The sequence below is a fragment of the Protopterus annectens genome, chromosome 6.part0, assembly GCF_019279795.1.
Source record: "Protopterus annectens isolate FY-2018-M chromosome 6.part0, PAN1.0, whole genome shotgun sequence".
NCBI lineage: Eukaryota > Metazoa > Chordata > Ceratodontiformes > Protopteridae > Protopterus > Protopterus annectens.
This window is the reverse complement of record NC_056737.1, coordinates 797,679,294-797,696,020: the sequence shown is the minus strand read 5'-3', so window position 1 is coordinate 797,696,020 and position 16,727 is coordinate 797,679,294. Positions and strand designations below refer to the sequence as shown.

General features: G+C 42.0%; 1 protein-coding gene across 6 annotated transcripts in view; it reads right to left on the bottom strand.

The window, feature by feature from the left end:
* Positions 1 to 16,727, bottom strand: part of PPM1A (protein phosphatase, Mg2+/Mn2+ dependent 1A) — a 1,336,273-nt gene that overhangs the window by 1,238,043 nt on the left and 81,503 nt on the right. The window lies entirely within an intron of this gene.

Below are 16,727 nucleotides of genomic sequence, written 5' to 3'. Positions count from 1 at the left end.
TGATTAAAGCCAAATGTTACTTCAACTTCTGAGCAAGTACAACTCGCAGCATGAGACCGCAATTTTGCTTTCTAATACTGCTCTTCCAGAGGAGGACGACAACTTAAGGACTAAATTTTCCTTCAGTTGTTTTAGAATTCTGCAACAACTTTGTGAACCAATCCTAGCAAAATTGGCACAAGAATTTCCATCAGCTGAACTAGTTCAAGCAAAATTTTGGTGGAAACCAGCATTTCTCATATTTCGATTATACAATATGCTGAAGCAACAAAGCAATTCAGATCTCTGCCATAGCAATCACTTATCCTGCCTAGTCCCTGCTGCAATATTAACCATCTGTACAGAATGACAGACTACAGGGTCTCTTAAAGAGAAAAGAGTCTGATAATTCTGCCTTTTAAGCAGGCCAACCTAAGAGTTCACTTTTTTTTTTTTAATCTTTTAAGAACCACTTTAAAATAAAGCATTTGAAGTATGGTTGTGTCATTACCTCACATTTTTCTTCATTCTCACATTTTATGTGCAAAATTAACAAGATAAACTGGATCAATTTGCATGTACAATTCTCCAAGGACCACAACAGATTGTTTAAGCTGTAGTCAACTCAGAACAAGCTTGGACAATGACAGAATCATAAGGATTTACTTTATGAAACTAGTAAAAGACCCTTATGCCATTTTAAACAAAAGTACCTAGAGAGATTAATACAATTTGCCACTTCAAACAATTACTTCCACCACAAACACAGTGCAAAGCATTTACCCAGTTTTTCTCCATAAAAATCAGCATACCATTATACTGAACCCCTACTCAAAATTCTTGAGAACCAGTGTACCAACAAGAGTCAGTTGTACACCATGACAATTAATACTGGTTTGTTACAGCTGTCCAGGCCCAATCACATTTGCCCTTCGCATGCAGTTTACTTGATGGCTTCTAGTGGCACACACTGAAGATCTTCTAAGCAGCATGCTAGATTACTGCTGAGGGTATAAAGCAGTTTCATGGCTTTGGCCCCTCCAGACAGCTCTTACCCTGACCCCAGGAAAACCCAATAAGAAAAGCAACAAACCGGCAGTATCCATTTGGAGAGAAGGGAGGTTTTGATGGTCCGTTGTCGGAGAAAAATCGCATAAGAAAAAAATTCTAACATATTCAGTGCAGACATGCCAAAGTATATATCGAGATCTCTGTTGGAGCCACACAAATACTGCACAGCAGAGGCTCTTCTTGTATAAATTTTTGATGAATCCCACGCAGAGATGAGAGAAAAAGGACAAACAAAACTGCTAGATACAGTAACACAATCACAAGACAGTAGTTTTGGGCAATATTTTCACAATGCAGAATTGTTTTGTCAGAGGCCAAGTACACAGAAAACTCTACAGTAGTAGTACACTGGATAGTTAGCTATTCACAAGATGCATACCATACAACAATGGTTTGCCACTGCTGTATCAAAAGGATTGGTAGCAGATCGGCATAGTTCTAAAACTTTAAGACTTCTACTCCCTCAAAAAAAGGTGCTGGATGGGTAAGGCAAGGGAGCAAATTTAAATCATTCGCACAAACAGTGCTTTGGATAACTGGACCTTTAGGGCTTCCTTAGGATGCAACAGCAGTCTCACAGCACCTTGCCACATTAGAGAGCGAATTCCCTGATCAGAAACTACACCAAAGAACACCCCCACACAAACATAATTCTCCTGTCTTAACATAAACATGTGGGGTATGCAGAAGACAATATTTCATTATCTAAGTGACCACTGGTAAAGCTTGGCCACATGAACATCATACCTCAACCTGTAAGAGCAAGAAATCTGGACAAAGGCCTAAAAACAGGAACACTTTTTAAAATATTGCTCTTATAAAAACTTAGAAAGTTCACAGAACAACAGGTTATGCATTAGCATGAATTTTTTTGAAGGGTATGAAGTCAGAAACTCAAATGTGCACCACTGTTTTCTGACTTCAGTCCTCAATGGATTTGCCAGAAAACAGACCAAAAATGTTTGTTTGTATCTTTCGGCTTTTCCCAGTTAGGGGTTGCCACAGCGGAACTCCGGTCCGCTAATGATTGGTAGTGGATTTTTTACGTACTGGGTTACCAGCCCTGACGCACAACCTTCAACGAAGGCACGCCCCATTCACATATACCTCCACACAGAAGACGCTCTAGCTGAGAATCGAACGGGACAACGTCTTGCTACGAGGCAACAATGCTACCGCAGCACCACCACCACAGTTCAGACCAAAAATACGAGGCAAAAATCTGGGCATTCTGTGAAAGTCTGTACAGTTGAGAGGTATGCTGAGTATATTGGAAAGCAGTCATTTTTCTTTAGGTCCAATCTAATACCGATCCTTACTCTGAAGGGCAAACATGGAGTTAGGTTATTTTAATAAGGAATGGTAAGGGGATACCCCCAAAAGCGAGCAATGTTCCACTTATTTAGTAAAATCTGTTCTTTAGAGTTATTTTGACAAGCTTTATATAAAAACATGGACCAAAACCACAATTCACTATAGATTAATAACTATAACTTAAGAGCAACTGTTAATGTTACTCTGAAAGCTACAAAGGGTGTCAACCTAGTCCTATGTATCTAGGAACGATGGGCCTGCACAAAGTTTCATAAATAAGCCCAGCATGTTTTACTCTAGAGAATTCAACTGTTTTCAAATAACACAATGTATTTTGTCGGGAGTCAACAATCCAAACAGAATCTTGAGGTAGAGTACCAATGTCAAGAGTATATCAATCTATATATTCATACACACACACACACACACACACACACACACACACACACACACACACACACACACACAAGATCCAAATGGAGAGATGAAGTCAGCAAGCAAAGCACAGTAGTAGTGGTGACACTGAATTCATCCTCAAGTCTGGGCGAGTATCTTCACGAGGTGGACCCAGTTTTCTACAAAATCTCACCAAGGCGACACGGATATATAGACTACTTATACAGCATATATCATGGACAGAAGTAGGTCAAAAATTAAATGAGACAGCTAGGTGCACAAGACCCAGGATAAAGTGCCCAATCCTGGCAGGCGCACTGGTGCTAGGACTGAAAAAAAATGACAGTGTAGAATCTTCAAAATACAGAAACATTCCTAAAATGAGGCCAGGCCAGGACCAGGGGAGGTTAGCCCCATTGTAGAAGCAGCAGTCCACAAACAAAATAAATAAATAAATCACAAAAACTGATAGGCCAAAAAAGAACCATAAAGACAACAGAGTTGAGTATTGAGGATAAGAAAGAAATTATATACTGTTACTACTATGCAAAAAGCCCAGAATTTCCTGATGCAAGATATACAAAGCGATTAAGAGAGATATTTGAAGAAAGAAAAATACTTCTACAAGAAAAACTGTCACAAACTTCAAATGAAAATTATGTTCATTAATACAACAGATTTGTGAAAAACAGAATATAGATCAAGAAACTTTGATCCATTTGGAAAAAGAAGCATCCGAGGAAGTGCGAAAATATAAACACAAAACCAAGAGATATTTGAAAAAAAATATGGACATGTGAAAGAAAGATTTGATATGCTGCAGTATTTGTGCAAACAAGAAAGCCAAATTGATCAATATAAAGAAGGTAGCCCAAAGATATTCTTAGAAAAATACAGGCAATGGCATCTGGATATGGAAAGTTTCACAATAAAAAAAAAAAAAATCACAAAGATGGAACATAGAATAGATGATAGTATAGATGATAGTAAAGTAAAAGTTAAAAAAACAGAAGTTGAAGTTATGGAGTGCCTGCGAAGTGAAGGATTTGGTGTAGAAGGTCTAACAGGTTATATTCACAGCATGATGGAGTCAAGTCTCCAAAGTAAGGGGAAGGAGAAAGATCAGGAAACATCTGAAGAAATATGGACAAGGGAAAGAAAGAGATTTAACATGGTACAATATTTATGCAAAAGAGAAAGAAAACCTAACCAATACAAAAAGAGCAGCACCAAAGATATCTGAACAGAAATACAGGCTAAGGAATCTAGACATGGAAAACTTTATAATACAAAAGACAGAGGAAAGCAGAAAAGATGATTAGTAATGAAAAAGTTAAATAAATAGAAGTTAAGATTATGGAGTATCTGTGAAGTGAAGGATTCAGTGTAGAAAATTTAATTCAGAAAGCACTACAACAGGATACAGCAATGGATATCCAAATTAAGAGGAAACCACTGGAACAGGAAGCAAACAGTCAGGCGCCATATGAAGATAATTTGGAGCCTTCCACAGAAAACCAGTACAAATGTTCACTTGAAGCTACACGGCAAGGGAAGAAACAGGAAACTGTGGAAACTCTGATGCAGTCAATGCTGAAGAGTGACAGGCTGGTGAGTTCCCATAGGAAAGAGCAACAGATGGCACAGGATGAAATTCAAGACAAATGTGCCACAGGAAGATGCTATAGAACCTTCTATAGAATGCCTGCAGGACATGGAAAACAAAGGATGTGCCCTCAGTTTGGAAGAAAATGAGCTAACAGAAGAGTTGCTTGCTTTACTAGGCAGACAGATACATCAAGATCAATGAAAGAAAAGACTGCAGAAGGTTAATAAAAACCCCAAAAAGTCAGAAGTCTGATAAAACAAATGAACACAGTAATTAGGACTGTACATAGGGATCCATGCGATATAACAGAAGTAAACAGGATATATTACTGTGCAGCTAAATTAATAACGGATAAAGTTCTTGTGGTAGAACATAGGATAGGGGAGGATAGTGAGGGGAAAGGGAGAGGATACATAGAATACCATCATAGAAATACCGAACAGAGAAAACTATAAAGCAGTTAAGACAAGTGTCACTGTTAGAAGACTAGAAGAGGGAGCAGATCAATAAAAATACTAAGATAGATAGATGTGATAAAAGCAATGCCCAGTATTAGAACAGACCAGGATCTATCATGCACCATCGCAAATAAACTAAAAATGTCAGCAGAGTCAAGAAAACTTGGAAGAAGTGAAGATAAATACAAAAGAAAAGTACAAAATAAGCAATTTATTGGTGACCCAAAAAAAGTTTTACAGAGAACTGAGAAACAAGGTTAAGGGAATTGAAAGACCACGAAAAAGAAGAAAGATAAATTTTGGAGCAATATCTATGAAGATCCTGTGGAACAAAGATGCTAATTGGATAGAAGTAAAAGTATAAAGAAGTTTAACGGTATAGGATATGAAATGGGATGAAGTAACAGCCAGATTAAAACAAAATTAAGAAAAGCCTCAAATTGGAAAACCCCAGGCTGAGATGCAGTACCTAACTTCTGGTTAATGTATGAACATCTTTGCATGAAGATTTAGCCATGAGTAAGAACTATTTATATGCGCACCCCAAACAAACACCAACCCGGCTAACAGGAAAAACAATGCTCCTAATTAAGAGTGAACCTGTAAGCTACTCTTTAATAGACCAATAATTTGCCTTCTGAAGACGTATACACTATACACTGGAATTGAGGCCAACAAAGTCTATAGTCATTTACAAGAAAACTTACTTATGGCAATAGAGCAAAAAGTCATATGGAACAAAGGATCATTTGCTCTTAAAGTCATAATGGAGAACTGTACAAAGGGGAGGAATTTAAGTATGGCATGGACTGACTACAAAAAAAAAGCTTTTGATAGTATCCCACATTCATGGGTTAAAGTGGTTAAAAATGTACAAGATACACCGTACACTGACAGACTACATTGCAGTGACCATGAAACAGTGGCAAACCACTCTGCAATTAAGCCACAATAAAAAGGACAAATTATTATTTCAGGGATAAAAATTCAAAGGGGAGATATTCCATGGTGAGACTCTGGTCACCACTGCTATTCTGTCTTGCCCTTAACCCATTAAGCTGTCTACTTGACAGCTTAGGCTATGGCTATAATTTGGTTCATAGAAAATAGCAAAGTGTAAAGGCTTCTTATCTTCTCTTTGTCAACGGTTTGAAACTGTACAGCTCATTAGATGAGGGACTGAAAGTACAACTGCAATGTAATCTGATCTTGATAAATGTGCAAAAGCAACCTTTAAAACGGGAAAACTGCAGCACCAAGAAAACATCAGTTTGGGACAAGAATGTGGTATAAAAACAAAACAAGAGGGTGTGTATAAATATTCAAACTGATGAAGGATAGTACAGTTGTGTATACTTACCATAAATGTAGATGTTAGAGTGTATTCACTGTTGCAGTCCTAACCAATGGGTTATCCGGCTCCTCGATCAGCCAGAATACCAAAGGTAAGTAAAAATGACGTTGGCTGCCATCAGTTGTAAAGGACGTCAGGGCATCTGATACAAAAGGAGGCAGCCAACGTTACTTCCTCAGGTCTTTCTTGCCATAACAGTCAGAAGCCCCCAGAAAACAAGGCATAAACTAAATTTAGCCTGTACCTTAGGAAAAGAGAAAAAAGGGGTAAGGAGGGGGAGAAAGCAGGACTGCAACAGTGAATACACTCGAACATCTACATTTATGGCAAGTGTACACAACTGTACTATGTTCATAGTGTTTCACTGCTGCAGTCCTAACCAATGGGTTGATTCCCAAAGCCCAGAGAACAGGGAGGAGGAACCAACAAAATCAAGGATTGGAGATAATATCCTGCAGAACAGCAGTGGCAAACCCTGCCCTAGCTTTTGAAAACAAAAATTATAATTCTTTGAAAGTGTGAACAGAAGACCACGTGGCAGCTTCCAAAATATCTTTAGTAGGGACTCCCCTTAAAAAGGCTGCAGAAGTGGAAGCTGCTCTAGTTGAGTGGGTCCTAACCCCTGAAGGAGGAACCTTGCCATGGAAGGAATAACAAAAAGTAATACAATGAGCAATCCATTTAGAAATGGTTTGCTTAGAAACAGCCTTGCCCTGGACTCCAGGGGCAAAGTTGACCAACAGCTGAGCTGATTTCCGAAGGTCTTTAGTCCTGTCCAGGTAAAATCTGAGCTGAATATGCACATCAAGAGAATGTAAGATCCTTTCACCTCTATTTCGAGGATTAGGAAAGAAGGTAGGAAGGTGTATGGATTGATTAAGAGTCAAGCTAGAAACCACCTTAGGCATAAGGGGGGGGGGGGTTGGTTCTCAGAGAAACCTCCTCTCCATGGAAAAAAAAAGCCTCCACAGTGATCAAAGCCTGCAGCTCCTAAACCCTCCTTGTTGAAGTTACAGCCAAGAGGAAGGCAGTCTTCCAAGAGAAACTTTAAATCTGCAGTAGCAGCTGGTTCAAGAGGAGGAAGAGTGAGTTTCGCTAAAACAAAATTAAGATCCCAGGCTGGAGTAGGTGCCCTTCTAGGAGGTTTCAAGTACATCTGAGAAACATTTTCATCAGGGGATGAGAGAAAATAAGACCTACCATACCGCCCATGTTAGTTTTCCATGTCTCTCTTTCGCCTTCTTTCTTGTTGCTTGGGTCGGGTAATGAGGGCTCCCTTTAATCCTCCTTACTCACTTAGAGTCACTTTTAGGCAGCCCCATATCAGCCCCTGCCCCCATGTAGATGCAAGGGATCTCAACCAGATCTGACATGACAATGACATGGCCAGGCAAAAATACCAAAGGAAAGGAAGAAGAAAGCCTACAAAATACAGGGATGAACTGAGGACCAGTTCTGGAATGGTCTCTAACAATCAATTGTGTAGGAAAGGAAGGAGGCCTGGGGGAAGGAGAGGAAGGAGGCGAAAGAAAGAAACTAAGAGACAACTAACATGGGTAGTAGTAGGTACATGTAATGTTGTCAATCTCGCCTTCATTTCATTCATGCTTGCGGACGCAGCCCTACCACACTCTATATCCAGGGTGGCTAACGGAACAGACTCTTGAGGACTGTAGAGCCAAAACTGGCTCTGTCCCTGGAGGCAAAGTCCAATTTGTAATGGGAAACAAAAATAGTGTCTAAAGGAAGTCTAGCTTGAAAGGCTGTAGTTGAATGTGCTTTAGGTTTTGAGCACAGCTGTTTTCCCCTGAGCAGATAAATTTCAGAGATGACAGAAGACAGCCATCTAGATAAAGTCACTTTAGAAATAGGAAGGCCTTTCCTGTTATCTGCATAGGAAACAAAGAGTTGATCGTCCTAAATTGTTTAGTTCTGTCCAAATAATATCTGAGTTGGCGGTGGACATCAAGATAATGTAATTTTGTTCGATCTGTTTGAATAGTTTGGAAAAATACAGGGAGTTCAATGGATTGATTCAAATTAGCGCAAAAAGGTCAGATTAGTTCTCAATGATACTCTGTCCTTGTGAAAGACCAAATAGGGAGTCGAACCGAAGAGCTTGAAGTTCAGACACCCTCCTGGCGTAATAGCTACTAATGTTTTCCAAGAAAGAAATTTTAGGGAAACAGCTGAAGAATCAAGGATGTCAGCACTAAATTTAGATCCCATTGAGGAGGAGGATCTGATTGGAGGCTTTAGCAGAAAATTCCTTTCAAGAAGGCTTTACAAAGCCTATGGGACATGATATTGTGATGAAAGTTCGAGATAGCAGCCAGTTGAACTCTAACTGTGGAAGAAGAGGAGCCTGCATGAAAAATCTCCGCTAAGAAGTCCAAACTGCCTGAACTGGGGCAGTGAAGGATCGATATTCTTGGCTTTAGCCCAATAAGAGAAACGCTTCATTTGCTTGTATAAATCCTCCTGGTAGAGGATTTTTTATGATGTCTCTAACAGGGTTAGAGATCGTGAACCAGATCTGGCACTGGGTCCAGATGCCATGGCTGCACCAAAAGGTGACGATGGAAAACCAAATTTGTCGAGGCCAATAAGGAGCAAATCATTTTGGTAGCTTTCTGGATAACCTGAGGGATTAGAGGAAAAAGGAGGAAAGGCATAAAGAAGTCCCTGGTCTGGGGATGGCCTGACAGAGGAAGAGAGAGAAGAAGTCTGGGCATTTGCTGTTTTGGGGAGTAGCAAAAGATCGCAACATGGGACCCCATTCCAAAAAATCTCCTCCACTATAGATTGCTTGAGAGACCATGAGGCATGAGAATAGCTCTGCTCAATCTGTCCGCTAAAATGTTGGTTTTCCCAGGGATGGCTACCAGAAACATGAGAGGAGAACACAAGGGGTAGGACTTGGTTCCGCCCTGTTTGTTGATATACCAAACTACAGACATGTTGTCTGTGTGCTACAGGAAGAGAGACTCTCTCATCTAGGACATTTATGTGCAGGTGGTACTCGAGCCACGTCCCATGAACCATCCTGCCCTGATAATGCCCCCACCATCAGGAGGCATCCGTGGTGACAGTGGCTACCGGGATTGCCTTGGTGAATCTGGGGAGAAGTGATCCACCAAGCAAGATTATTTTTAAATCTGTGTCACCAGAATTTGGTAAGACCACTGAGTGAACAACATCCACTGAAGAAGATGTAGAAGCAGGAAGAAGAGTAATGGATGAGACTACTTTTAGAACCATTCTGGCCTGTACCTTCTTGTTGGCTAGAATGATCCTGACATGACTTTGAATGTCTGAAACTCTTTGGTCTGTAAGGGTAGCTGACATCTAAGTTTGCTATGAAAGTAATAGACTGGCAGGGCAATAAGGATGACTTTCAAAGTTGATCGAAATGCCCAAATGAGAACAAAGATTTATTGTGTAATCCCTGGCTTGAACAAGCTGATGCCTGGTGGCAGTCGTCGAGATACGGAAACACCTGGAGTGACCACTGCCATGCATTTGGTGAACACTGGGGCTGTGGTGAGACCAAAGGGCAGGGCTCTGAACTGGAAATGACTGGAGAAATCTCCTGTGATCCTGAAGATCAGTTGTCCTTCTGCAAGAAGGGCAGAATCCAGACTTGGTCTGCTGAGATCAATATTGGTCTCAGTCTCCCGTCTTTTGGGGACCAAAAGTACCTTGAGTAGATTCCGCTCTGAATGGTCTGTTGTAACTGGCTGAATGGCTCTTTTGTAGTTTTGAGACTTCCAACTCTGCAATTTCCCTTAGACCGGCTGGAAGGGAATTTGAGGGATAGAAAGGACTTTCCTCGAAAGGAATTTTGTAACCCTCGATATGATCGACTGTACCCATCTGTCTTGAGTGAGAGAACGCCAGGCTTCTGGGTACAGTGATAGTCTTCCCCCGACTGCCTCCAATCTAAGTCAGTATCCGAAGTGATAGACTCGGGGAGTCGTGTCTCTACTTACAAGTCCTTCTGCGGAGGATCACCCGACAAGTCAGGAGAATCCTCAGAAGAGGGGATATTCCCAGTGGGAAACCATCGGTCCGGGAGCAAGAGAAGTGGCAGAGATGTCAACAGGCTATAGAGGGAGGAGCTAAGGGAACAGACTGCTGGCTGAGTCCAGAGGCCAGCACAGTCTTCATCGAGACCAGGGAAGAAGAGTAGAGGCTGAAGGAGCAGATGCCTGTGACTCTGAAACCAGCTGGAGCGGCCACATGGTGGTCGGAACCGATCGGAGCAGACATCTGCTCCAGCGCCGATCTCGACTCTGAATGAGTCGCCACAGTTGGACACAGAAGCCTGGGCCTTGGAAGACTTAGAAGTCTTAGATGGGAGAGCCAAGAAGGCCCCTCAAAAATTTCAAATTATTTTTTCCTGCAGGACTCTCTCTAAAAAGAATGACATATAGCACAGGAGTCCTGCAGGTGAAGAGTGTGACCGCCTGTCAGAGACATCTTCTGACAGCACGAGTCACACTTTAACCTGAGACCCTTTCTTTAGACATGGTGTAAAACACACACACACACACACACACACACACACACACACACACACACACACACACACACACACACACACACACACACACCAGTCCAAGAATAAAATTAAATATACCAAAAGGTATCACTAACAGTGACACACACACACACACACCCTAACAGGGGGGGATGGGATGGGTTTTAGTCTGACTAAAAGTTTAGAGGAGACAGGGAAAATTTCAGGAGCTGGTAAAAGGAGGACCTCATCAATCTGCTTGCATCATGGGATATGGGGCTGCCTCGAGCTGAAAGTGACTCGAGCTTAGCAAACCCATCAAGCAAGAATGAAGGCGAGATTGACAACTTAACATTGGGTTGTTCAAAAGAACAATGAGCAGAAATGGCTGAAGTATGGATCCTGACAGAGGAAAAAGAAAAGACCACCCTGAAGCAAATCAGTCAGGTATTCCAGGATCAGAGGAAGGGTGGGCTGAGAAGAAGATTCCCCATTAGCCTGCATCCAATGAGAGAATCTTTCCCATTTACCAGCATAAGACTTCCTAGTGCTAGGCCTCCTGGCCTCCCTCAGCACGTCAACCACCTGCTGAGAAAGGGAAGAAAAAAGGATGGAGTCATACAATTAGCAATGTTGCCAAATGGAGAGACTGAAGATGAGGATGTAGGATGTTTCCCCTTTCCTGAACTAAAAGATCTGGCTTCAGAGGAAGATGCCAAGGAGGAAACTGGGAGAGACTGCGAAGCAGTGGATACCAGTGCTGCCTGGGCCAGTCCGGTGTTATAAGAATAGTACATGGTCGTTCTTTCCAGAGTATTATTGAAGATCAGGGACGAAAAGGAAGAAGAGGGAAGGCATACACTGACAGCAGCATCCAAGGGAAGGACAGAGCATCCACTTTCCAGGCTCTGCTGAGATGCTGTCTTGTGCAAGAGAGAGGTAGATAAAGATGGTTGTCTGGAGAGGAGAAGAGATCCACTTGAGTGCCCCAACATTGAATGATGCTGTAAAAAACTGCTCTGTTCAGCTGTCACTCGTGAGGGTCCAAGGTCTGTCTGCTCAACTGGTCCACCAAAACACTGAGCCCAAGAAACTGAGCTAGGAAATACAGGCCCAGGGATGCTATGGACCAAAGACTCACGCTCGGTCTGCACAGAAGTTAAGAATGAGTCGCTCCCTGCTTGTGATGTACCACATCACTGTGGTGTTGTCTGTCCTGACAAGCAGGGTCCCTGGAGAAAGGAGATAACTGAAAGATAGTAAGGCCAGCTGGACTGCCACCAACTCCTTTAAATTTATGTGCAGGTGCATCTGCTGGGCATTCCAACTTCCCTATATGCATCTGCCATCCAGGTGAGCTCCCCAGGCGTAGTCCGAAGAGTCTGTGGTAAGAACTTGAGTGGCAAGAGGTGGGCAAAAAGACATACCTTTGTTCTGTAGACAGGCTGTTGCCCACCAAAAAAACTCCATCCGCAAACATGGAAGCAGAGGAATCATAACATCCAGGTCCTGTGTGTGTGTTGACACCAAGTGTTCTTGAGGTACGACTGCAATTTCCTCATATGCAGTTTTGCATGTGGAATCATGAGAATACAAGAGAACATGAATCCCAGAGCTTGCAGGTATTTCCTTGCAGGGAGCTGGGACAGGCTTGCAAAGTCCTTTAAGTAAATTGAAAGAGTTGTCTGCTTCTCTTGGGTGAGATATATCATCTGGGCGGCTGTGTTCAGACTAGTTCCCAGAAATGTAAACTCTTTGGATGGCACCACATTAAATTTTTCCACATTGAGAGTGTAACCCAGGGAAGAGAGAAGAGTCTTTATGAATTCCAAATCCTTTAGCAGCTGTCCCGGAGAATTTCCTTGAATTAGACAATCGTCCAAGTATGGATAAATCTGAATTTTCTTTTGTCTGCAAAAAGCAATGACTGGAGACAGGCACTTTGTGAAAACTCTGGGAGCAGTAGATAAGCCAAAGGGCAGCGCAGAAAATTGATAATGTTGCTTGCCCACCCTGAAATGAAGGTATTGCCTGCAACTTTCCCTGATAGGGATGTGCAGATAAGCTTCTTCGAGATCCAATGTTACCAGCCCGGAATCCTTTTCTAACATTGGCAGTAACTGATGGAGAGTGAGCATTTTGAACTTTGGAATTATCAAGAAAGTGCTCAGGATGGATAGATCCAGGACAAGACGCCTGGTGCATTCTTTTTTTGGAAATAGAATTCCTGGCCTACCTGCTGAGCAGGAACTGATTCTATTGCTCCCAGATGTAACAGAGACCAAATTAGCTTTTCTACTTCTGCCTTTTGGTTTGAAGGAGGGTCCGAGAATCCTTTGGGTACTGGAAAGGTGTGGAAAGAAAACTTGTGCCCCAGGGATACAGTTCTGAGAACTCATTTGTCGTCCGTGATGGTGGCCCAAACATTTGCAAACAGGGCCATCCTTCCCCCTAAAGGACTCTCCGGGCAGGCAAAAACAAGCAGAAGTTGGACAGAGTCATTGAGAATGTTTAGACTGAGATGCAGGTTTAGAACCTCCCGCCTTGGAAGAGGAAGCCTGCCACCTTTGAGGTGAAGCCCCCTGCCCCCTAGATGACTTGTAACCTCTAGCCCTAGAACGGCTCGGTCTGCTAGTATCAGGAAACATCCAACTCTTAGAAGGGTAATTCCTGCTAAAGCAAGGAGGCTGAACTTACAGAAAGTCTTTAACTGTCTGCATAGACTTGGCCTCGTCTTCCATCATCTTGCGCACTTCCTTTGCTTTGCTGCCAAAAAGACTGTCCTTATGCAAAGGTACATCTAAAAACCTTAGCTTTAACAGTCTCAGGCAGGAGCTGCTCCCTGAGCCAAGTGTGCCTTCTAATAAGACAGCCAGTAGCTGTAGCCCTACAGGAGACTTCTAGAATGTCAAAACCACAATGTAAAACAATGCTTATTGACTAGACTATCAGAATTCAGCAAATCCTGCATATCCTTACTGTCCACCAACTGAGGCACACCTGCTATCCTAGCTTTAAAAGCTTCCAAGGTGTGCTGCCGGTACTTCAGCATATGAAAAAGACAATTAGTAGATCTAATAGCAAGAGTGGAAGAGGTATAAACCTTTTTACCCCACCTATCTAGGTTCCTGGATTCCCTGTCAGAAGGAACAGAATGTTTTGTAACAGTGGCCTTTCCTTTAGGACCTTGAGAAATAACCTCTAGATCAGCCAACGAATTCCTGAAAAGAAACAAATGAGAATCAGGAACTCTATAGTACCTGTCAGGTTTCCTGGGAGCAGGAGGAACCGAATTGGAGTCAAGGAATTTTCCAGAAAAACAAAACTTCCAACACAGGAGGAATAGCCAAAGGCTTATGCTGAGACAAATCCAAAAACTCCCTAATCCTTTTCTTAGAAAGGGGGTAATCCTGACTTTCCCAATTAAAATGTTCCCTGAGAGCATTTAAAGTATCACCAAAAGAGAAATCTTCTAGAGGAGAAGCAAAAGGGATGGACTCCCCTGCGTCCGAGTCCAAATCCTCAACAGGAGAAAAAGTTTGAGAAACTTCTTCTTCGTCCACAGAAATCCGAACCTGAAAAAGGACAAAGCTTCAGGTGAGACATCCCTACCCCTTTTTGAAGGAGGAGGCTGTGAACCCCTAATAAAAGTGAGTCAAAAGGTCATCAGCCATTTTGACCATTTGAGAATGAGGGGAACGAGAGGAAACGGGAGCCTGCTTCTTCACAGGCTTACAACTGGAAGCTATACCTGCAAGTCTAAAGGACTCAGAAGGCCTGGCTACCGCAGAAGTTGCAGCCGAAGTTGTCGGTATAAGTTTGCTGTCTGAACGAAGAACTGAGGACTTGACACCAGAGTCAGTTTCGCAGCTCCACAGCCAGCTGAAGTGGCAACAGGCGAAAGGTCAGAAGGCAAATTGGACGCCGGAGGCCTGGGAACTTCAGAAATGGTCTAAACAAAGGCCTGTGGTTGAAAATCCGTGGACTGCAGGGGCTGCAAAGGTGCCTCACTGGCTACAGCATGACTGACGGACCAAACTATCATCAGAGGACTTGACCTTTGGAAGCCTGTCGCAGTCCTTATCCTTGCGCTTCTTGGGGATATCCGAAGCCTGAAGACCGGCGGACGCCATACTGACAAACTTAGGCCAAACTCCAAAATGCTTAGCCCGACGACAAACAGTACGCGGATTAAAGAAAGTACAATGATCACAGTTCGGAACGTCGTGGTCAAGGCCTAAACAAATAATGCAACAGGAATAAAAATCTCTATGGGGACTCTGCTTTCCACAGGTAAGACAATTATTAACCTTTTCTGACATTCGTTAAGGCAAGAAAAATCAGGATCCCCAACAAGGTACTTAGCTGTAGTTGACTTCAACTTTGTAGTCGGAAACACAAGAGGTTAACTGCCAAATGGCACTCATGCAAAAAATGCTTCTGCTTCAGGAAGACTGAGGAAGTGACGTCAGCTGCCTTCTGGCTGCCTCCTTTTGTATCGGACATCCAGATGTCCTTTGCAACCGAAAGCAGCCGTCATTTTTACTTACCTTTGGTATTCTGTCCAACCGAGGGCTACCGGGAGCCGGATAACCTACTGGTTAGGACTACAACAGTGAAACACGATCATCAACAATAAAACATGTACAAATGCAAATAAAACTAAATAAGGAGTACTTTAGAAGACTTAAATTTATCCTGAAAACAGTGTTGACCTAAACCAATTTGCTCTTCCTGCCCTAGCTTACAATTTTGGAGTGATTGAATGGCCCCAAAACATGTTGAGATAGATTAGATAGGAAAACAAGGAGGATTTTCATGCTCAGCAAATTTTTTTCTTTGTGCATACCAAGATTCTATATTCCCCGTTCCAAAGGAGGGATGGGCCTCCTTGAAATTTATTACATGTACAAATCTGCAATTGTGGGATTCCACACATATGCTGACCTCACAAGACCAGACTGTAGTGAAAGATCTGAAACACGAGGAGAATAAATCTAAGATGACTTCCCTGCTTAATCTAGCAGAAGCATATCTGCATCAAGCAGGAATGGAAATCAAACCACAAGTGGATAAAAACCAGGCAGCAACTAAATGTGCCAAAATTCAAAAGAAAGAATATAAGGTGAAGGACCAGATGAGAAAGAAAGAAATGTGGAAAATGCGTAAATACAGTTGGAAGTATAGAAAACTTCTGGAAGAACCTCATGTTGATCAGGAATAAACGCAGGAATGGTTAAGGAGAGGCAAATTCAAACCAAGAGATGAAAGGTTATTGGCAGCACAAGATAATGGGCTATGTGCACGTTAGTTTACAAAGTCCATTGAACATGTGGGACAAACAGACAAATATAGGTTTTGCAAAACAGAATTGGAAATAGTTGCACACCTCGTTGCAACATACTAATGGCAGGACTGTATATTGAAAGGCATAATAATGTGGCAAAACTGTTGCACTGGGAATTCTGCAAACATTATGGTATTGAAGTAGCTGATAAAACACTGGAAACATAAGCCACAAAGCATCATAGAAAATGATGAAGTCTACATCACATGGTATCATCCATTACCAACAGTTCAAGACAGATGCTAGAAAACAAGATACAGTGGTCCAGGAAAAGAAGACAAAGTAGTATTGATAAAAATACAACAAAGAACCAGGATCCAAACATCAAATTTAATAAAAATTCTAGCGCCTCGGCAAAAGGCTTCAAATGAGAATACACACCATAACCTGATGCTCAGGTTTAAATAATAAAACCAATTAACTAGCAAATAAACAATTAATTAAAACTTTCCTATTGCACTCAACGTTAATACCAGCAGGGGTTACTGTCCCATACTTCAGTATAAATATAGCTTCTTTATACAAAAGTTTTTTCTTTATATCAAAACAAAGTCTTTTAGAGGGAATATGTTCCAAAATTGAACTTTGCAAACCCTCTGGATTTCCACTGTGGCACTCCTTAAAAATGCATAGCAAGAGGGCTCTCAAGCTTACCATTTTTAATGTCCCTAATACGT